Source organism: Scyliorhinus torazame, chromosome 3, assembly GCF_047496885.1.
Source record: "Scyliorhinus torazame isolate Kashiwa2021f chromosome 3, sScyTor2.1, whole genome shotgun sequence".
NCBI classification, from domain to species: Eukaryota; Metazoa; Chordata; class Chondrichthyes; order Carcharhiniformes; family Scyliorhinidae; genus Scyliorhinus; species Scyliorhinus torazame.
This window is the reverse complement of record NC_092709.1, coordinates 88,191,985-88,216,021: the sequence shown is the minus strand read 5'-3', so window position 1 is coordinate 88,216,021 and position 24,037 is coordinate 88,191,985.

The following is a 24,037-nucleotide window of genomic DNA, read 5'->3' as shown; positions in this document are numbered from 1 at the left end:
CCTCACTGACTACAAGGTTCCTACCAGCAACCACAGAGGCTGAAGAAAATAAGCAAGCACTGAAATCAGATGAAGAACGTGCTAAAATAAGAGAATTCGGCGAAAATGAATGGCCAGAATATGACTCGAACAGTTTAATCATGCAACAATACGTCTAGAAATGCAAACATCACGGGCGCGATTCTCCGCTCCCGCGACTAAGTGCCCACGCCGTCGTGAACGGCGTCGAGGTTCACGACGGCGCGAAACGGCCCCGATCCCGACCGATTGAGGGCCCGAATATGGGCTAGGATTGGGGCCGTGAGAAACTCGGGGGGGGGGGGGGGGGGTGTCACGAAAGCCACGTCGTCACCGTGCGACGCCCGAATGACGCGGCGCTGCGTTATAAATGGCGCGATCTGCGCACAGCGGACCCGGAGGAGAAGAGAGAGGAAGAAATGGCTGAGCCCCGACGAGCCGCACCGAGGTTCCGGGACACAGACCTGGACACCCTGCTGGATGAGGTCGAGCACAGAAGGGACACCCTCTGCCCAAGACATCGCCAGCCATCCAGCGCGGTGAGGTTGGCACCACTGAGTGCTGTGGGGCAGACTCCCCGGACGGGGGAGCAGTGTCGGAAGAAGCTGCACGACCTCACTCGGGCTGCGAGGGTAAGTGCCATGAGGGTGCCCCCAGGCCCCCCCCCCGGCACGAGGGGGGGAAGTGGGGTGGTGGGGGGGTCAGGGGGGGTTGGAGGAGTCGGGGGGGGGGGGGGTTAGGGCATCAGGGGCAGTGGTGGGGAGTCAGGGGGGGTTGGGGCATCAGGGGGGGGGGGGGTTTGGGAGGGTCAGGGTGCCCAACGGTTTACTTGACCCACATGAGCCCCGGGACCCCCCCCCCCCCCGGAGCGATGCCATGGCGTGCTGTCTCCTGAACCAGCAAAAATGTAGTTTATATCTGCACGCCCTGATGATACCCACCTAATTGTGATGCTTTATCCAACCCCCCCCCCCCCCCCCCCCCCCCGCCCCCCAGGACAAGACAGCTCACAATCAGCGTGAGCGTATGAGAACCGGAGGAGGCTCTCCTGTGCTGCACCCCCTAAACATTCACGAGTAGAAGGCCCTGGACCTCGCTGGGGGATCCGCCACCTGGGAGGTTGCGACATGCCAGCTCAGAGGTGCAGAAGCAAGTGAGACAACCCTGCATGTCCTCGCCACCCCCAACCCGTCATCGTCTCCCTCACACATTGCCCACTGCAGCCTCGATCCCCTCCCCCCTTACACTCATGCCACTGCACCCTCGCTCCCCTCCCCCCCTCACACTGTGCACCCACCACCACCATACACCCGGGCCACCGTGTCTAACGCAACCCGAATCTTTATGTTCCCCAGGGCCAGCTGCCGAACGTCTAGGGACGTCTCGGCCAAGAGACAGCGGAACATCGCCAATGACAAGTGCACCCAGGGACGCACGCCAGAGGTTGGCAGTCGGTCGGGCAGGAGGGTAAACCTCTCAGTATGGGACGCAGGACCGGGATGCTCACACCACCGAGAGAGACAATAATGAGGGGCACAGGGCAGACATTCAAGAAGAATCGCACATCACGGCCACACACTCGGGGGAATCACCTGGAGGTCAGCACGACATGGCCGGCATGGAGCTTGCGCCAGGCCATGAGTGGGAGGAGAACAGACCAGAATTCCTAATGGATGATGACCTCGAGCTAGCGGCACTGCTGTCTCCCACACCATACACCATCACAGAGACACGCACCTCGGTTGGGCATATAAGTGATGAGGCTCCCGGGTCACTGTCTGGTGCGCACCCCACAGCCGAGCCGGTACAGCAGGTGGAGTTTGGAGCAGCCGAGGGGCTGGACGGTTGGAGGGCAGCCCAGGCCCAGCAACCAGCTGCCACCCAGACGGTTCCCAGATTCCTGGATGTACTTGACCCACCCGGACAACCGATGCGTGTGGACACCCAGGGACTGATTAACGGGATGAGGGCCATCTTCCAGGACCTGCACACGCAGTTGGAGGAGTCCATTCACGTCCAGGAGCAGGGAGTGGTGCCGCTCATCGCAGCCACCCAGGCCGACACCGCACGGGTGGCGTCCGTGGTGGAGGCAATGGGTGAAAGGGTTTCGGCCATGGGTCAGGTTCTGCAAGGCGTTGGGCTTCACGTGCACGCGTCATCCATGGCCCAGCAGAGAGCTGCCCACTCACAGGTAGCCATGCGCCAGAGCCAACACAACATTGCCGCCGCTCTCCGGGCCCTGGGCGAGTCTCACCATGCCATGGCCCGGTCCCAGCAAGCGATGGCACAGTCCCAGCAGTCAGTCATGGAGAGCATAGACCGCCTGGCGCATGTGATGGATGGCGTGGTGCACTCACAGGGCGAGATCGCACAGTCCTTGGCAGGAATGTCGCACTCCCTGGACTCCGTCTCGGCGAACATTCGGACCGTGGTCGATCCCGCTGCAGGCTTCCAGGACTGGCAGCGCCAGGTGTCGGTGGTGCGACGGGGCATATCTCCGATCGCATCTCCGTCCCACAGTGAGGCCCGGGGGCCACCGGGCTCCCCGAGGGAGGAGGAGGTTCTGGGGCCCGTCCCGGTAGCTCCACAAAGGGACGTCCCGGTACACTCGGCCTCCCCCCGTTCCGTCCCTGGCGCATGTGGTGGGCAGCGGGCAGGTCAGGGTGGCACAACGCCATCCAGCGCGCCCGTCGAGCAGCCTAGCCCATTGAAGCCGGGCCGCCCCAGGAAACGCGTGCCGACGGGGAGCCATGTCGAAGGGCGTGATTCACAGCAGTCCACCTCCACTCCTGCTGTACCATCTGGCAACACACCTAGACGTAGTGGTAGGGCCCGTAAGGCAAAGAAGTTAAGCACGTAAGAAGTTGGCACGGGTGCAGGGCACAGTTTAGTCGTAGCGGGTAGGGCACCTATGTTAATCACACAAATAAACCCACTGTTGAATTTGACTTGTAAGACTGTGTGCTATGTCCGGTGCCAGGGGACTGGTGAGGGTGCCCGAGTGGCGTCGTGGTATACGAGCCGTTCAAGGTCTGTTCCGGATGTGCTGACCCTTTCCCCCTCTGCCTCCCATAATCGGACACCGTTGTCCTCGGCACTCCGACGCCAGCCACCCCACGGGCATGTGGTGGAATATCCGTCACGAAGGCTGTGACCACCGGAGTGCATGGTTCAGCTATAGCCATGAGTCAGACCTCGGCTGGCGAATCTAAGCACACAGCTCATCGCAGAGCGGGCTGTCATCATTCAACATGGCACTGATCACACCCGCTTACCCAATCATCACTGTTGTGCAATCCCGTAGTGCCGCAGTGGTAAGGTGATGTGGAATTGGTGCCGTGAACGCGGTGAGGGGGTGCGGGATGGGTGCTGTGTGCTGCCCGTGTGCAGGACTGACGGTGCAAGTGGCAGTGTTCAGCGAATCCCACCCCCACGGTGCGTGAACCGTGCGGCCACCAACGCGTCGCGTGCCCGCTGTCCCCGGCGGTGCCGTCGTGCAGCCTCCTGGACGTAACCAGCACCCGGGCAGTGTCTGTGTCCTGTGCCCCTCCCCCCACCCTGATGCGCGGCATCATCCTCATCCTCCGCATCCTCCTCTTCCCCATCCCCCTCGTTTGCATTGGCTCCGGTGCCGTCGGGGCCTCCCTCTGACTCCTCCACCAGTGCATCTCCCCTCTGCATGGCAATGTTGTGCAGCGCACAGCAGACCACAACCATGCGACCAGAGGGCCGGTACTGCAGGGCCCCTCCGGAGCGGTCCAGGCAGCTGAATCGCATCTTCAGCAGGCCGAAGCACCGCTCCACCACACCCCTGGTTGCTGCATGTGCCTCGTTGTATAGGCTCTCCGCGTTGGTGTGAGGCCTCCGTATTGGCGTCATCAGCCATGACCTCAACGGATAGCCCTTGTCGCCCAGCAGCCAGCCCCTCAGCCGGGGGGGGGGGCATCCATCGAACATTGCGGGGATGAACGACTGTGCCAGAATGGAGGCATCATGCACACTCCCAGGGTACCTTGCACACACGTGCATGATCTTCATGTGGGGGTCGCACACCACCTGAGTGTTCATGGAGTATGCGCCCTTCCTGTTCATGAACACGTCCCTGTTGTCTGCAGGTGGGCGCATGGGGACGTGCACACCATCGATGACACCCTGGACCATCGGTATCCCGGCCACCTTGGCGAATCCACGTGCCCGTGCTTCCTGCTGTGCTCGGTCCTCGGGGAATTTTATGTACCTGTCCGCGATGGCGTACAAGGCGTCGGTGACGGCCCTGATGCACCTGTGGACCGATGACTGTGATATCCCGGAGAGGTCCCCGCTTGGCGCCTGGAAGGAACCAGTCGCATAAAGGTTTAGGGCCACCGTCACCTTGACGGAGACTGGTATTGTGTGTCCTCCTCCCATTCCACGTGGTGTGAGGTGCGCCACGAGGTGGCATTTATGTGCGACCGTCTCCCTGCTGAACCGTAGTCTCCTCCTGCATGTGATGTCCGTTAGGGCCTCGAACGACATTCTGTGACGGTACACCCTCGGCCTTGCTGGACGCCTGTGGTGCCCTGGCACCTCCATCAGTGGATCCTCCTGCTCCTCCCCCCCCAAACACTTCCTCTGCATTCCTCGCTGTCCGTGGGTCAATGTTCCCCTCGGCATCCCCCTGTACATTCGGGTCCTGAGCGCCTGCGGCCTGCGCGGCGACGACGGGCCACTCCGCGGCCATCCCCTCTGCTGCATCGGCAACCGCTGCATCTGTAGCCACTGTGGGCCGCCCGACTCTACGCTGCCAGATGGCAAACTCCAGAGCTGCGGCTCCAACCACGGCAGTAAACATCGCTGTCTGGTTGGCATACATGGTGACCTGCAGGAGGGTGGTGGGGGGCAGAGAAACGACATGTTACACGGAGGTTCTTCCACACCTCGCCAGTCGTGTTGCATGGGAAACCTGTGTGCCCCGGTGGGATGGTCGCGCTGCAGATACGCAGCCAGCCTAACACCTGGTCACTGTCTGCGTCCAACGGTCAGTTCACACCGTACTGCTCACCAGTGTGCCACTCGCCTGTGCCCATCAGCCACACGGCAACCTGCGGCCGTGTCCTCGTCACCGTCCTGCCATATCAGGGTGGCTGACATGTGTCATCCGAGGATGGACGATACCATCCACACTCTCCCTCACCCCCCTCCAACCTGCACGCCTCTCCCTCACCCCCCCACCCACCTGCACACTCTCCCTCATTCCCCCTCCCACCTGCACACTCTCCCTCACCCCCCCACCCCCCCATCTGCACACTCTCCCTCATCCCCCCTCCCACCTGCACACTCTCCCTCATCCCCCCTCCCACCTGCACACTCTCCCTCATCCCCCCTCCCCCTGCACACTCTCCCTCATCCCCCCACCCCCTGCACACTCTCCCTCACCCCCTCCCACCAGCACACTCTCCCTCACCCCCTCCCACCAGCACACTCTCCCTAATCACCCCTCCCACCTGCGCACTCTCCCTCATCCCCCCTCCCCCTGCACACTCTCCCTCATCCCCCCTCCCCTGCACACTCTCCCTCATCCCCCCTCCACCCTGCAAACTCTCCCTCATCCCCCTCCCCCTGCACACTCTCCCTCACCCCCCTCCCACCTGCACACTCTCCCTCATCACCCCATCCACCTGCACAGTCTCCCTCATCAACCCTCCCCCTGCACACTCTCCCTCATCCCCCCTCCCCTGCACACTCTCGCTCACCCCCCTCCCACCTGCACACTCTCCCTCATCCGCCCTCCCCCCTGCACACTCTCCCTCACCCCCCTCCCACCTGCACACTCTCCCTCATCCCCCCTCACACCTGCACACTCTCCCTCATCCCCCATCCCACCTGCACACTCTCCCTCATCCCGCATCCCAACTGCACACTCTCCCTCATCCCCCTCACACCTGCACACTCTCCCTCATCCCCCCTCACACCTGCACACTCTCCCTCACCCCCCCCTTCCCACCTGCACACTCTCCCTCATCCCCCCTCCCACCTCCACACTCTCCCTCATCCCCCCTCACACCTGCACACTCTCCCTCACCCCCCCTCCCACCTGCACACTCTCCCTCATCCCCCTCCCACCTGCACACTCTCCCTCATCCCCCATCCCACCTGCACACTCTCCCTCATCAACCCTCCCCTGCACACTCTCCCTCATCCCCCTCCCCCTGCACACTCTCCCTCACCCCCTCCCACCTTTACACTCTCCCTCATCCCCCCTCACACCTGCACACTCTCCCTCATCCCCCTCACACCTGCACACTCTCCCTCATCCCGCATCCCAACTGCACACTCTCCCTCATCCCCCTCACACCTGCACACTCTCCCTCATCCCCCCTCACACCTGCACACTCTCCCTCACCCCCCCTCCCACCTGCACACTCTCCCTCATCCCCCCTCCCACCTCCACACTCTCCCTCATCCCCCCTCACACCTGCACACTCTCCCTCACCCCCCCTCCCACCTGCACACTCTCCCTCATCCCCCTCCCACCTGCACACTCTCCCTCATCCCCCCACACACCTGCACACTCTCCCTCATCCCCCATCCCACCTGCACACTCTCCCTCATCCCCCATCCCACCTGCACACTCTCCCTCATCAACCCTCCCCTGCACACTCTCCCTCATCCCCTTCCCCCTGCACACTCTCCCTCACCCCCTCCCACCTTCACACTCTCCCTCATCCCCCTCACACCTGCACACTCTCCCTCACCCCCCCTCCCACCTGCACACTCTCCCTCATCCCCCCTCACACCTGCACACTCCCCCTCATCCCTCTCCCATCTGCACACTCTCCCTCATCCCCCCTCCCACCTGCACACTCTCCCTCATCCCCCCTCCTACCTCCACACTCTCCCTAATCACCCCTCCCACCTGCACACTCTCCCTCATCTCACCTCCTACCAGCACACTCTCCCTCACCCCCCTCCCACCTGCACTCTCTCTCATCCCCCCTCCCACCTGCACTCTCCCTCATCCCCCCTCCCACCTGCACACTCTCCCTCACCTCCCCTCCCACCTGCACTCTCCCTCATCCCCCCTCCCACCTGCACTCTCCCTCATCCCCCCTCCCACCTGCACACTCTCCCTCATCCCCCCTCCCATCTGCACACTCTCCCTCATCCCCCCTCCCACCTGCACACTCTCCCTCATCCCCCCTGCACACTCTCCCTCATCTTCCCTCCTACCTGCACACTCTCCCTCATCCCCCCTCCCACCTGCACACTCTCCCTCATCCCCCCTCCCATCTGCACACTCTCCCTCATCCCCCCTCCCACCTGCACACTCTCCCTCATCCCCCCTGCACACTCTCCCTCATCTTCCCTCCTACCTGCACACTCTCCCTCATCCCCCCCTCCCACCTGCACACTCTCCCTCACCCCCCCTCCCACCTGCACACTCTCCCTCATCCCCCCTCCCAACAGCACACTCTCCCTCATCTCCCCTCCCACCTGCACACTCTCCCTCATTCCCCCTCCCACCTGCACACTCTCCCTCATCAACCCTCCCCTGCACACTCTCCCTCATCCCCTTCCCCCTGCACACTCTCCCTCACCCCCTCCCACCTCCACACTCTCCCTCATCCCCCCTCACACCTGCACACTCTCCCTCACCCCCCCTCCCACCTGCACACACTCCCTCATCCCCCTCCCACCTGCACACTCTCCCTCATCCCCCCACACACCTGCACACTCTCCCTCATCCCCCATCCCACCTGCACACTCTCCCTCATCAACCCTCCCCTGCACACTCTCCCTCATCCCCCCACATACCTGCACACTCTCCCTCATCCCCCATCCCACCTGCACACTCTCCCTCATCAACCCTCCCCTGCACACTCTCCCTCATCCCCCTCCCCCTGCACACTCTCCCTCACCCCCTCCCACCTTCACACTCTCCCTCATCCCCCTCACACCTGCACACTCTCCCTCATCCCCCTCACACCTGCACACTCTCCCTCATCCCCCCTCCCCCCTGCACACTCTCCCTCACCCCCCTCCCACCTGCACACTCTCCCTCATCCCCCCTCACACCTGCACACTCTCCCTCATCCCCCATCCCACCTGCACACTCTCCCTCATCCCGCATCCCAACTGCACACTCACCCTCATCCCCCTCACACCTGCACACTCTCCCTCATCCCCCTCACACCTGCACACTCTCCCTCACCCCCCCCTCCCACCTGCACACTCTCCCTCATCCCCCCTCCCACCTCCACACTCTCCCTCATCCCCCCTCACACCTGCACACTCTCCCTCACCCCCCTCCCACCTGCACACTCTCCCTCATCCCCCTCCCACCTGCACACTCTCCCTCATCCCCCCACACACCTGCACACTCTCCCTCATCCCCCATCCCACCTGCACACTCTCCCTCATCAACCCTCCCCTGCACACTCTCCCTCATCCCCTTCCCCCTGCACACTCTCCCTCACCCCCTCCCACCTTCACACTCTCCCTCATCCCCCCTCACACCTGCACACTCTCCCTCATCCCCCTCACACCTGCACACTCTCCCTCACCCCCCCTCCCACCTGCACACTCTCCCTCATCCCCCCTCACACCTGCACACTCCCCCTCATCCCTCTCCCATCTGCACACTCTCCCTCATCCCCCCTCCCACCTGCACACTCTCCCTCATCCCCCCTCCTACCTCCACACTCTCCCTAATCCCCCCTCCCACCTGCACACTCTCCCTCATCTCACCTCCTACCTGCACACTCCCTCACCCCCCCTCCCACCTGCACTCTCCCTCATCCCCCCTCCCACCTGCACTCTCCCTCATCCCCCCTCCCACCTGCACACTCTCCCTCACCTCCCCTCCCACCTGCACTCTCCCTCATCCCCCCTCCCACCTGCACTCTCCCTCATCCCCCCTCCCACCTGCACACTCTCCCTCATCCCCCCTCCCATCTGCACACTCTCCCTCATCCCCCCTCCCACCTGCACACTCTCCCTCATCCCCCCTGCACACTCTCCCTCATCTTCCCTCCTACCTGCACACTCTCCCTCATCCCCCCTCCCACCTGCACACTCTCCCTCATCCCCCCTCCTATCTGCACACTCTCCCTCATCCCCCCTCCCACCTGCACACTCTCCCTCATCCCCCCTGCACACTCTCCCTCATCTTCCCTCCTACCTGCACACTCTCCCTCATCCCCCCCTCCCACCTGCACACTCTCCCTCACCCCCCCTCCCACCTGCACACTCTCCCTCATCCCCCCTCCCAACAGCACACTCTCCCTCATCTCCCCTCCCACCTGCACACTCTCCCTCATTCCCCCTCCCACCTGCACACTCTCCCTTATCCCCCCTGCACACTCTCCCTCATCTCTCCTCCCACCTGCGCACTCTCCCTCATCCCCCCTCCCACCTGCACACTCTCCCTCACCCCCCCTCCCACCTGCACACTCTCCCTCATCCTCCCTCCCACCTGCATACTCTCCCTCATCCCCCTCCCATCTGCACACTCTCCCTCATCCCCCCTCCCATCTGCACACTCTCCCTCATCCCCCCTCCCACCTGCACACTCTCCCTCATCCCCCCCTCCCACCTGCACACTCTCCCTCATCCCCCCTCCCACCTGCACACTCTCCCTCTTCCCCCCTCCTACCTCCACACTCTCCCTAATCCCCCCTCCCACCTGCACATTCTCCCTCATCCCCCCTCCCATCTGCACACTCTCCCTCATCCCCCCTCCCACCTGCACACTCTCCCTCATCCCCCCTCCCACCTGCACACTTTCCCTCATCCCCCTCCCATCTGCACACTCTCCCTCACCCCCCTCCCACCTGCACACTCTCCCTCATCTCCCCTCCCAACTGCGCATTCTCCCTCACACCCCCTCCCACCCGCGCACTCTCCCTCATCCCCCCTCCCAACTGCGCATTCTCCCTCATCCTCCCTCCCACCCGCACACTCTCCCTCATCCCCCCTCCCACCTGCACACTCTCTCTCATCCCCCCACCCACCTGCACATTCTCCCTCATCCCCCTCCCACCTGCAGACTCTCCCTCATCCCCCCTCCCACCTGCACCTTCTCCCTCATTCCCGTCCCACCTCCACACTCTCCCTCATCCCCCCTCCCACCTGCACACTCTCCCTCATCCCCCCTGCACACTCTCCCTCATCCCCCCTCACACCTGCACACTCTCCCTCATCCCCCCTCCCACCTGCACACTATCCCTCATCCCCCTCCCATCTGCACACTCTCCCTCATTCCCCCTCCCACCTGCACACACTCCCTCATCCCCCCTCCCACCTGCACAATCTCCCTCACCCCCTCCGACCTTCACACTCTCCCTCATCCCCCCTCACACCTGCACACTCTCCCTCATCCCCCTCACACCTGCACACTCTCCCTCATCCCCCCTCCCCCCTGCACACTCTCCCTCATCCCCCATCCCACCTGCACACTCTCCCTCATCAACCCTCCCCTGCACACTCTCCCTCATCCCCTTCCCCCTGCACACTCTCCCTCACCCCCTCCCACCTTCACACGCTCCCTCATCCCCCCTCACACCTGCACACTCTCCCTCATCCCCCTCACACCTGCACACTCTCCCTCACCCCCCCTCCCACCTGCACACTCTCCCTCATCCCCCTCACACCTGCACACTCCCCCTCATCCCTCTCCCATCTGCACACTCTCCCTCATCCCCCCTCCCACCTGCACACTCTCCCTCATCCCCCCTCACACCTGCACACTCTCCCTCATCCCCCATCCCACCTGCACACTCTCCCTCATCCCGCATCCCAACTGCACACTCTCCCTCATCCCCCTCACACCTGCACACTCTCCCTCATCCCCCCTCACACCTGCACACTCTCCCTCACCCCCCCTCCCACCTGCACACTCTCCCTCATCCCCCCCTCCCACCTCCACACTCTCCCTCATCCCCCCTCACACCTGCACACTCTCCCTCACCCCCCCTCCCACCTGCACACTCTCCCTCATCCCCCTCCCACCTGCACACTCTCCCTCATCCCCCCACACACCTGCACACTCTCCCTCATCCCCCATCCCACCTGCACACTCTCCCTCATCCCCCATCCCACCTGCACACTCTCCCTCATCGCCCCTCACACCTGCACACTCTCCCTCATCCCCCTCACACCTGCACACTCTCCCTCACCCCCCCTCCCACCTGCACACTCTCCCTCATTCCCCTCCCACCTGCACACTCTCCCTCATCACCCCTCCCACCTCCACACTCTCCCTCATCCCCCCTCCCACCTGCACATTCTCCCTAATCCCCCGTCCCACCTCCACACTCTCCCTCATCCCCCCTCCCACCTGCACACCCTCCCCCATCCCCCCTGCACACTCTCCCTCATCCCCCCTCACACCTGCACACTCCCCCTCATCCCTCTCCCATCTGCACACTCTCCCTCATCCCCCCTCCCACCTGCACACTCTCCCTCATCCCCCCTCCTACCTCCACACTCTCCCTAATCCCCCCTCCCACCTGCACACTCTCCCTCATCTCACCTCCTACCTGCACACTCTCCCTCACCCCCCCTCCCACCTGCACTCTCCCTCATCCCCCCTCCCACCTGCACTCTCCCTCATCCCCCCTCCCACCTGCACACTCTCCCTCACCTCCCCTCCCACCTGCACTCTCACTCATCCCCCCTCCCACCTGCACTCTCCCTCATCCCCCCTCCCACCTGCACACTCTCCCTCATCCCCCCTCCCATCTGCACACTCTCCCTCATCCCCCCTCCCACCTGCACACTCTCCCTCATCCCCCCTGCACACTCTCCCTCATCTTCCCTCCTACCTGCACACTCTCCCTCATCCCCCCTCCCACCTGCACACTCTCCCTCATCCCCCCTCCCATCTGCACACTCTCCCTCATCCCCCCTCCCACCTGCACACTCTCCCTCATCCCCCCTGCACACTCTCCCTCATCTTCCCTCCTACCTGCACACTCTCCCTCATCCCCCCCTCCCACCTGCACACTCTCCCTCATCCCCCCCTCCCACCTGCACACTCTCCCTCACCCCCCCTCCCACCTGCACACTCTCCCTCACCCCCCCTCCCACCTGCACACTCTCCCTCATCCCCCCTCCCAACAGCACACTCTCCCTCATCTCCCCTCCCACATGCACACTCTCCCTCATTCCCCCTCCCACCTGCACACTCTCCCTTATCCCCCCTGCACACTCTCCCTCATCTCTCCTCTCACCTGCGCACTCTCCCTCATCCCCCCTCCCACCTGCACACTCTCCCTCACCCCCCCTCCCACCTGCACACTCTCCCTCATCCCCCCTCCCACCTGCATACTCTCCCTCATCCCCCTCCCATCTGCACACTCTCCCTCATTCCCCCTCCCATCTGCACACTCTCCCTCATCCCCCCTCCCACCTGCACACTCTCCCTCATCCCCCCTCCCACCTGCACACTCTCCCTCATCCCCCCTCCCACCTGCACACTCTCCCTCTTCCCCCCTCCTACCTCCACACTCTCCCTAATCCCCCCTCCCACCTGCACATTCTCCCTCATCCCCCCTCCCATCTGCACACTCTCCCTCATCCCCCCTCCCACCTGCACACTCTCCCTCATCCCCCCTCCCACCTGCACACTTTCCCTCATCCCCCTCCCATCTGCACACTCTCCCTCACCCCCCTCCCACCTGCACACTCTCCCTCATCTCCCCTCCCAACTGCGCATTCTCCCTCACCCCCCTCCCACCCGCGCACTCTCCCTCATCCCCCCTCCCAACTGCGCATTCTCCCTCATCCCCCCTCCCACACGCACACTCTCCCTCATCCCCCCTCCCACCTGCACACTCTCTCTCATCCCCCCACCCACCTGCACATTCTCCCTCATCCCCCTCCCACCTGCAGACTCTCCCTCATCCCCCCTCCCACCTGCACCTTCTCCCTCATTCCCGTCCCACCTCCACACTCTCCCTCATCCCCCCTCCCACCTGCACACTCTCCCTCATCCCCCTGCACACTCTCCCTCATCCCCCCTCACACCTGCACACTCTCCCTCATTCCCCTCCCATCTGCACACTCTCCCTCATCCCCCCTCCCACCTGCACACTCTCCCTCATCCCCCCTCCCACCTGCACACTCTCCCTCATCCCCCCCTCCCACCTGCACACTCTCCCTCATCCCCCTCCCACCTGTGTGGTAGTATGTATTAGGGGTCATGTGGGACTTGAAGCCCTAATGTCATTGGCTGACAGATCCCGGGTCCTGGTTGGCCGTTGACCTCTAGCTCCGCCCTGAAGGCGGAGTATAAGAAGCCGGAGTCCTCCCCCGCAGGCCATTCGACTATCGAGCTGCGGGGGAACAGACACGCTTAATAAAGCCTCATCGACTTCACTCTATTCGTCTCACGGAGTCTTTGTGCGTTACAATTTATTAAGCGTGCCTAAAAAGGACTATGGAGCTCAGGATCATCCCGGAATGCCTGAGGATCAGCCCCCACGCAGTGAACGCAGCAGCTGCCTTCAAGCACTGGCAGACTTGTTTTGAGGCCTACCTCAGAACGGTCACCGGCCGGGTCACAGAAGACCAAAAACTACAGGTCCTGCACTCGAGGTTAAGCACGGAGATTTTCTCCCTCATCGAAGACGCGGAGGATTTCCAGACGGCGTTCGCAGCACTGAAAAGTCTCTATGTCCGCCCAGTTAACCAAATCTACGCTCGCTACCAGCTCGCGACGAGACGGCAAAGTCCCGGAGAATCGATGGACGAATTCTACGCCGCGCTGCTGATTTTGGGACGAGCCTGCAGCTGCCCTTCGGTGAACGCAAGTGAACACACGGACATGTTAATGCGCGATGCTTTTGTGGCAGGTATGAATTCCTCCCAAATCTGCCAAAGACTTCTAGAAAGAGAGTCGCTAGGACTCTGAGGCACGGGCCCTAGCAGCCTCCCTAGACGTTGCCGCGCGTAATACCCGCGCCTACGGCCCCAACCGCGCGGCAGCCCATTGGGCTCCGTACGTACCCGTCGCGACAAAACCACCCCCACCCCCGGACACCCCACAGGCTTGCGCGGTCCAAACGCCAAGTCGCACCGGGGGCGCCCGCTGCTATTTCTGCGACCAGGCGAAACACCCCCGGCAGCGCTGCCCGGCCCGCGCAGCAATCTGCAAGAGCTGCGGGAAAAAGGGCCATTTCGCGGTTGTGTGCCGGTCCCGCGAGGTCGCCGCTGTCCCGGGAGAACAGGGAGCCCTGCAAGCCGTTTACGCTCCCCAAACCCCCAGCGCCCCATGTCCGACCCGCAGGCGCAGCCGCTCTGGGTCCCGACCACCGCGGTCCCGGGAGAACAGGGAGCCCTGCACGCCGCTTACGCTCCCCAACCCCCCGTCCCCATCCCCACGTATGACCCGCCGGCGCTACCAATTTGGGTCCCGACCACCGCTGTCCCCAGAGATGAGGGAGCCCCGCGCGGTCCTAACGCTCCCCAACCCCCCCAGCGCCCCATGTGCGACCCGCAGACGCCGCCATTTTGGGTACCGGCCACCACGAGGGGAGGAAGGGCGCCGCCATCTTGGACCACCCCAGACCTGTACGACGCGTGGGGGATGCCATTTTGTCCATCCCCGCCGCCATCTTGTGACCCCCCAGCCATGTGCGATGTATGGGGGCAGCCATTTTGTTCATCCCCGACGCCATCTTGGACGGCAACAACGGACCCCAGTGTCGACGGCTCCACGGGGTTCGAGGAAGACGCTCCACTACTACAACCACGTCTCACTTCAATTACGCTCGATCAAGCTCGGCCCCGGACACTCCAGACGACGACGAAAACGGTGCTAATATACGGGCACGAGACACCATGCCTAGTCGACTCCGGGAGCACAGAGAGCTTTATCCACCCCGACACGGTAAGACGCTGTTCCTTGACCACCTATCCCAGCGCACAAAAGATTTCCCTAGCTGCAGGATCCCACTCCGTACAGATCGAAGGTTTCTGCATAGTTACCCTAACGGTGCAGGGGAGGGAGTTCAAAAACTACAAACTACACGTCCTTCCCCAACTCTGCGCCCCCACATTACTGGGATTAGACTTCCAGTGCAATCGACAGAGCCTTACGTTCAAATTCGGCGGCCCAAAACCCCCACTCACTATCTGCGGCCTCGCAACCCTCAAGGTGCAACCCCCGTCCTTGTTTGCGAACCTCACCCCGGATTGCAAACCCGTCGCCACTAGGAGCAGACGGTACAGCGCCCAGGACCGGACCTTCATTCGGTCCGAAGTCCAGTGGCTACTAAAGGAAGGCATAATCCAGGCCAGCAATAGTCCCTGGAGAGCACAGGTGGTAGTAGTGAAGACAGGGGAGAAACAAAGCATGGTCATAGACTATAGCCAGACCATCAACAGGTACACACAACTAGACGCGTACCCTCTCCCCCGCATATCCGACATGGTCAATCGGATTGCCCAATATAAAGTCTTCTCCACCGTGGACATCAAGTCCGCCTACCATCAGCTCCCCATCCGCCCAAGTGACCGCAAGTACACAGCCTTCGAGGCAGACGGGCGATTATACCATTTCCCAAGGGTCCCATTTGGCGTCACAAACGGGGTCTCGGTCTTCCAATGGGAGATGGACCGAATGGTTGATCAACATGGGTTGCGGGCCACGTTCCCGTATCTCGACAATGTAACCATCTGCGGCCACGACCAGCAGGACCACGACGCCAACCTCCAAAAATTCCTCCAGACCGCCAAAGCCTTGAACCTCACGTACAACGAGGACAAGTGCGTTTTTAGCACCAACCGGCTAGCCATTCTGGGCTACGTAGTGCGCAATGGGATAATAGGCCCCGACCCCGAACGTATGCGCGCCCTCATGGAATTTCCCCTCCCGCACTGCTCAAAAGCCCTGAAACGCTGCCTGGGTTTTTTTTCGTACTACGCCCAGTGGGTCCCCCAGTACGCAGACAAGGCCCGCCCCCTAATACAGACCACGACCTTCCCTCTGTCGACAGAGGCTTGCCAGGCCTTCAGCCGCATCAAAGCGGATATCGCAAAGGCCACGATGCGCGCCATCGACGAGTCCCTCCCCTTCCAGGTCGAGAGCGACTCCTCCGACGTAGCTCTAGCGGCCACCCTTAACCAAGCGGGCAGACCCGTGGCCTTTTTCTCCCGAACCCTCCACGCTTCAGAAATCCGCCACTCCTCAGTGGAAAAGGAAGCCCAAGCCATAGTGGAAGCTGTGCGACATTGGAGGCATTACCTGGCCGGCAGGAGATTCACTCTCCTCACCGACCAACGGTCGGTAGCCTTCATGTTCGATAATGCACTGCGGGGCAAAATCAAAAACGACAAGATCTTAAGGTGGAGGATCGAGCTCTCCACCTTCAACTATGAGATCTTGTATCGTCCCGGAAAGCTGAACGAGCCGTCCGATGCCCTATCCCGCAGCACATGTGCCAACGCACAAATTAACCGCCTCCAAACCCTCCACGAGGACCTCTGCCACCCGGGGGTTACTCGGTTTTTCCACTTTATCAAGTCCCGCAATCTCCCATACTCTTTAGAGGAGGTCCGTACAGTCACAAGGGACTGCCACATCTGCGCGGAATGCAAACCGCATTTTTTCAGGCCGGATGGTGCGCACCTGATTAAGGCTTCCCGCCCCTTTGAACGCCTTAGTCTGGATTTCAAAGGGCCCCTCCCCTCCAACGACCGCAACACATACTTCCTTAATGTGGTGGACGAATACTCCCGCTTCCCATTCGCCATTCCCTGCTCTGACATGACCGCGGCCACAGTCATTAAAGCCCTGAACACCATCTTCACACTGTTCGGTTGCCCCGCATACGTCCACAGCGACAGGGGGTCCTCTTTCATGAGTGACGAGCTGCGCCAGTTCCTGCTCAGCAAGGGCATAGCCTCAAGCAGGACGACCAGCTACAACCCCCGGGGGAACGGGCAAGTAGAGAGGGAGAACGGCACGGTCTGGAAGACCGTCTACTGGCCCTACGGTGCAGGGACCTCCCAGTTTCACGGTGGCAGGAGGTCCTCCCGGACGCTCTCCACTCCATCCGGTCGCTATTATGTACGAGCACTAATCAAACGCCTCATGAGCGTCTCCTTGTCTTCCCTAAGAGGTCCTCCTCTGGAACGTCGCTGCCGACCTGGCTGGCCGCCCCAGGACCCATCTTGCTCCGAAAGCATCTGCGGGCACACAAGGCGGACCCGTTGGTCGAAAGGGTTCACCTCCTCCACGCGAACCCGCAGTACGCTTACGTGGAGTACCCCGACAGCCGACAGGACACGGTCTCCCTGCGGGATCTGGCGCCCGCCGGCAACACACACACCCCCCCGACACCATTCACCCAACCCCCCCCCCCCCCTTCCTGCCACCGCCGCACCCCGCGACCAGCCCCTTCCCAGGAGGATCGGTTCCCCTCCCCTCAGGCCCGACCAAGAATAAAGCCCAAGCTGAAACCGTAAGGCTCCCGGAGACGACAACACCGGTACAAGCACCACCACCACCACCGGTGCCGAGGCGATCGACACGGACGACCAGACCGCCCGACAGACTCGTGGCGTCGATCGAAATCAATATATGGACTTTTCACAAGAACATTTTGCTTTTCTCCCGATACCTTCTGTAAATAGTTGAAACAGGACAAAATTGTACATACTGTATTGCCATATGAATGTTTTCCTCCCAGGACCAGCCCTGTAAACCCTTACCACCATGCGAAGCATCACCCCGCCGGGTTCATTTTTGACAAGGGGTGAATGTTGTAGTATGTATTAGGGGTCATGTGGGACTGGAAGCCCTAATGTCATTGGCTGACAGATCCCAGGTCCTGGTTGGCCGTTGACCTCTAGCTCCGCCCTGAAGGCGGAGTATAAGAAGCCGGAGTCCTCCCCCGCAGGCCATTCTACTATCGAGCTGCGGGGGTACAGACACGCTTAATAAAGCCTCATGGACTTCACTCTATTCGTCTCACGGAGTCTTTGTGCGCTACAATCTGCACACTCTCTCTCATCCACCCTCCCACCTGCACACTCTCCCTCATCCCCCCTCACACCTGCACACTCTCCCTCATCCCCCTCCCACCTGCACACTCTCCCTCATCCCCCCTCACACCTGCACACTCTCCCTCATCCCCCTCCCACCTGCACACTCTCCCTCATCCCCCCTCACACCTGCACACTCTCCCTCATCCCCCCACCCACGTGCACACTCTCCCTCATCCCCCCTCCCACCTGCACACTCTCCCTCATCACCCCCCTCCCACCTGCACACTCTCCCTAATCACCCCTCCCACCTGCACACTCACCCTCATCAACCTTCCGCCCTGCACACTCTCCCTCATCCCCCCTGCGCACTCTCCCTAATCACCCCTCCCACCTGCACACTCTCCCTCATCAACCCTCCCCCTGCACACTCTCCCTCATCACCCCTCCCCTTGGACACTCTCCCTCAGCCCCCTCCCACCTGCACACTCTCCCTCATCCCCCCTCACACCTGCACACTCTCCCTCATCCCCCTCACACCTGCACACTCTCCCTCATCCCCCTCCCACGTGCACACTCTCCCTCATCCCCCTCCCACCTGCACACTCTCCCTCATCCCCCATCCCACCTGCTCACTCTCCCTCATCCCCCCTCCTACCTCCACACTCTCCCTAATCCCCCCCCCACCTGCACACTCTCCCTCATCTCACCTCCTACCTGCACACTCTCCCTCACCCCCCCTCCCACCTGCACACTCTCCCTCATCCCCCGCTCCCACCTGCACACTCTCCCTCATCCCCCCTCCCACCTGCACACTCTCCTTCATCCCCCCTCCCATCTGCACTCTCCCTCATCCCCCCTGCACACTCTCCCTAATCTTCCCTCCTACCTGCACTCTCCCTCATCCCCCCTCCCACCTGCACACTCTCCCTCACACCCCTCCACCTACACACTCTCCCTCATCCCCCCTCCCACCTGCACACTCTCCCTCATCACCCCTCCCACCTGCACACTCTCCCTCATTCCCCCTCCCACCTGCACACTCTCCCTCATCCCCCCTGCACACTCTCCCTCATCTCCCCTCCTACCTGCACTCTCCCTCATCCCCCCCTCCCACCTGCACACTCTCCCTCAGCCCCCACCCACTGCACACTCTCCCTCACCCCCCCTCCCACCTGCACACTCTCTCTCATCCCCCCTCCCACCTGCACACTCTCTCTCATCCCCCCTCCCACCTGCACACTCTCCCTCATCCCCCTCCCACCTGCACACTCCCTCATCCCCCCCCTCCCACCTGCACACTCTCCCTCATCCCACCTCACACCTGCACACTCTCCCTCATCCCCCTCCCTCCTGCACACTCTCCCTCATCCCCCCCTCCCACCTGCACACTCTCCCTCATCCCCCCTCCCACCTGCACACTCTCCCTCATCCCCCCTCCCACCTGCACACTCTCCCTCATCCCCCTCCCACATGCGCATTCTCCCTCATCCTCCTCCCACCTGCACACTTTCCCTCATCCCCCTGCACGCTCTCCCTCATCTCCCCTCCTACCTGCACTCTCCCTCATCCCCCCCTCCCACCTGCACACTCTCCCTCATCCCCCCTCACACCTGCACACTCTCCCTCATCCCCCCTCACACCTGCACACTCTCCCTCATCCCACTCCCACATGCGCATTCTCCCTCATCCTCCTCCCACCTGCACACTTTCCCTCATCCCCCCTGCACACTCTCCCTCATCTCCCCTCCCACCTGCAGACACTCCCTCAACCCCCTCCCACCTGAACACTCTCCCTCATCTCCCCTGCACACTCTCCCTCATCCCCCTCACACCTGCACACTCTCCCTCATCCCCCTCCCAGCTGCACACTCTCCCTCATCCCCCTCCTACCTGCACACTCTCCCTCATCCCCCCTGAACACTCTCCTTCATCCCCCCTGCACTCTCTCCCTCATCCCCCCTTACACCTGCACGCTCTCCCTCATCCCCCTCCCACCTGCACACTCTCCCTCATCCCCCCTCCCACTGCACACTCTCCCTCACCCCCCCTCCCACCTGCACACTCTCCCTCATCCCCCCTCCCACCTGCACACTCTCCCTCATCCCCCCTCACACCTGCACACTCTCCCTCATCCCCCTCCCACCTGCACACTCCCTCAAACCCCCTGCACTCTCTCCCTCATCCCCCCTCCCACCTGCACACTCCCTCAAACCCCCTGCACACTCTCCCTCATCCCCCCTCCCACCTGCACACTCCCTCAAACCCCCCTCCCACCTGCACACTCTCCCTCAGCCCCCTCCCACTGCACACTCTCCCTCACCCCCCCTCCCACCTGCACACTCTCTCTCATCCCCCCTCCCACCTGCACACTCTCTCTCATCCCCCCTCCCACCTGCACACTCTCCCTCATCCCCCTCCCACCTGCACACTCCCTCATCCCCCCCTCCCACCTGCACACTCTCCCTCATCCCCCCTCACACCTGCACACTCTCCCTCATCCCCCTCCCACCTGCACACTCTCCCTCATCCCCCCTCACACCTGCACACTTTCCCTCATCCCCCTCCCACATGCGCATTCTCCCTCATCCTCCTCCCACCTGCACACTTTCCCTCATCCCCCCTGCACACTCTCCCTCATCTCCCCTCCTACCTGCACTCTCCCTCATCCCCCCTCCCACCTGCACACTCTCCCTCATCCCCCTCCCACATGCGCATTCTCCCTCATCCCCCCTCACACCTGCACACTTTCCCTCATCTCCCCTGCACACTCTCCCTCATCCCCCTCACACCTGCACACTCTCCCTCATCCCCCTCCCAGCTGCACACTCTCCCTCATCCCCCTCCTACCTGCACACTCTCCCTCATCCCCCCTGAACACTCTCCTTCATCCCCCCTGCACTCTCTCCCTCATCCCCCCTCACACCTGCACGCTCTCCCTCATCCCCCTCCCACCTGCACACTCTCCCTCATCCCCCCTCACACCTGCACACTCTCCCTCATCCCCCTCCCACCTGCACACTCTCCCTCATCCCCCCTCACACCTGCACACTCTCCCTCATCCCCCCACCCACGTGCACACTCTCCCTCATCCCCCCTCCCACCTGCACACTCTCCCTCATCACCCCCCTCCCACCTGCACACTCTCCCTAATCACCCCTCCCACCTGCACACTCACCCTCATCAACCTTCCGCCCTGCACACTCTCCCTCATCCCCCCTGCGCACTCTCCCTAATCACCCCTCCCACCTGCACACTCTCCCTCATCAACCCTCCCCCTGCACACTCTCCCTCATCACCCCTCCCCTTGGACACTCTCCCTCAGCCCCCTCCCACCTGCACACTCTCCCTCATCCCCCCTCACACCTGCACACCCTCCCTCATCCCCCTCACACCTGCACACTCTCCCTCATCCCCCTCCCACGTGCACACTCTCCCTCATCCCCCTCCCACCTGCACACTCTCCCTCATCCCCCATCCCACCTGCTCACTCTCCCTCATCCCCCCTCCTACCTCCACACTCTCCCTAATCCCCCCCCCCACCTGCACACTCTCCCTCATCTCACCTCCTACCTGCACACTCTCCCTCACCCCCCCTCCCACCTGCACACTCTCCCTCATCCCCCCCTCCCACCTGCACACTCTCCCTCATCCCCCCTCCCACCTGCACACTCTCCTTCATCCCCCCTCCCATCTGCACTCTCCCTCATCCCCCCTGCACACTCTCCCTAATCTTCCCTCCTACCTGCACTCTCCCTCATCCCCCCTCCCACCTGCACACTCTCCCTCACACCCCTCCACCTACACACTCTCCCTCATCCCCCCTCCCACCTGCACACTCTCCCTCATCACCCCTCCCACCTGCACACTCTCCCTCATTCCCCCTCCCACCTGCACACTCTCCCTCATCCCCCCTGCACACTCTCCCTCATCTCCCCTCCTACCTGCACTCTCCCTCATCCCCCCCTCCCACCTGCACACTCTCCCTCAGCCCCCACCCACTGCACACTCTCCCTCACCCCCCCTCCCACCTGCACACTCTCTCTCATCCCCCCTCCCACCTGCACACTCTCTCTCATCCCCCCTCCCACCTGCACACTCTCCCTCATCCCCCTCCCACCTGCACACTCCCTCATCCCCCCCCTCCCACCTGCACACTCTCCCTCATCCCACCTCACACCTGCACACTCTCCCTCATCCCCCTCCCTCCTGCACACTCTCCCTCATCCCCCCCTCCCACCTGCACACTCTCCCTCATCCCCCCTCCCACCTGCACACTCTCCCTCATCCCCCCTCCCACCTGCACACTCTCCCTCATCCCCCTCCCACATGCGCATTCTCCCTCATCCTCCTCCCACCTGCACACTTTCCCTCATCCCCCTGCACGCTCTCCCTCATCTCCCCTCCTACCTGCACTCTCCCTCATCCCCCCCTCCCACCTGCACACTCTCCCTCATCCCCCCTCACACCTGCACACTCTCCCTCATCCCCCCTCACACCTGCACACTCTCCCTCATCCCACTCCCACATGCGCATTCTCCCTCATCCTCCTCCCACCTGCACACTTTCCCTCATCCCCCCTGCACACTCTCCCTCATCTCCCCTCCCACCTGCAGACACTCCCTCAACCCCCTCCCACCTGAACACTCTCCCTCATCTCCCCTGCACACTCTCCCTCATCCCCCTCACACCTGCACACTCTCCCTCATCCCCCTCCCAGCTGCACACTCTCCCTCATCCCCCTCCTACCTGCACACTCTCCCTCATCCCCCCTGAACACTCTCCTTCATCCCCCCTGCACTCTCTCCCTCATCCCCCCTTACACCTGCACGCTCTCCCTCATCCCCCTCCCACCTGCACACTCTCCCTCATCCCCCCTCCCACTGCACACTCTCCCTCACCCCCCTCCCACCTGCACACTCTCCCTCATCCCCCCTCCCACCTGCACACTCTCCCTCATCCCCCCTCACACCTGCACACTCTCCCTCATCCCCCTCCCACCTGCACACTCCCTCAAACCCCCTGCACTCTCTCCCTCATCCCCCCTCCCACCTGCACACTCCCTCAAACCCCCTGCACACTCTCCCTCATCCCCCCTCCCACCTGCACACTCCCTCAAACCCCCCTCCCACCTGCACACTCTCCCTCAGCCCCCTCCCACTGCACACTCTCCCTCACCCCCCCTCCCACCTGCACACTCTCTCTCATCCCCCCTCCCACCTGCACACTCTCTCTCATCCCCCCTCCCACCTGCACACTCTCCCTCATCCCCCTCCCACCTGCACACTCCCTCATCCCCCCCTCCCACCTGCACACTCTCCCTCATCCCCCCTCACATCTGCACACTCTCCCTCATCCCCCTCCCACCTGCACACTCTCCCTCATCCCCCCTCACACCTGCACACTTTCCCTCATCCCCCTCCCACATGCGCATTCTCCCTCATCCTCCTCCCACCTGCACACTTTCCCTCATCCCCCCTGCACACTCTCCCTCATCTCCCCTCCTACCTGCACTCTCCCTCATCCCCCCTCCCACCTGCACACTCTCCCTCATCCCCCTCCCACATGCGCATTCTCCCTCATCCCCCCTCACACCTGCACACTTTCCCTCATCTCCCCTGCACACTCTCCCTCATCCCCCTCACACCTGCACACTCTCCCTCATCCCCCTCCCAGCTGCACACTCTCCCTCATCCCCCTCCTACCTGCACACTCTCCCTCATCCCCCCTGAACACTCTCCTTCATCCCCCCTGCACTCTCTCCCTCATCCCCCCTCACACCTGCACGCTCTCCCTCATCCCCCTCCCACCTGCACACTCTCCCTCATCCCCCTCCCACCTGCACACTCTCCCTCATCCCCCCCTCCCACCTGCACACTCTCCCTCATCCCCCCTCCCACCTGCACACTCTCCCTCATCCCCCCTCACACCTGCACACTCTCCCTCATCTGCCTCCCAGCTGCACACTCTCCCTCATCCCCCCTCCCACCTGCACACTCCCTCAAACCCCCTGCACACTCCCTCAAACCCCCTGCACACTCTCCCTCAT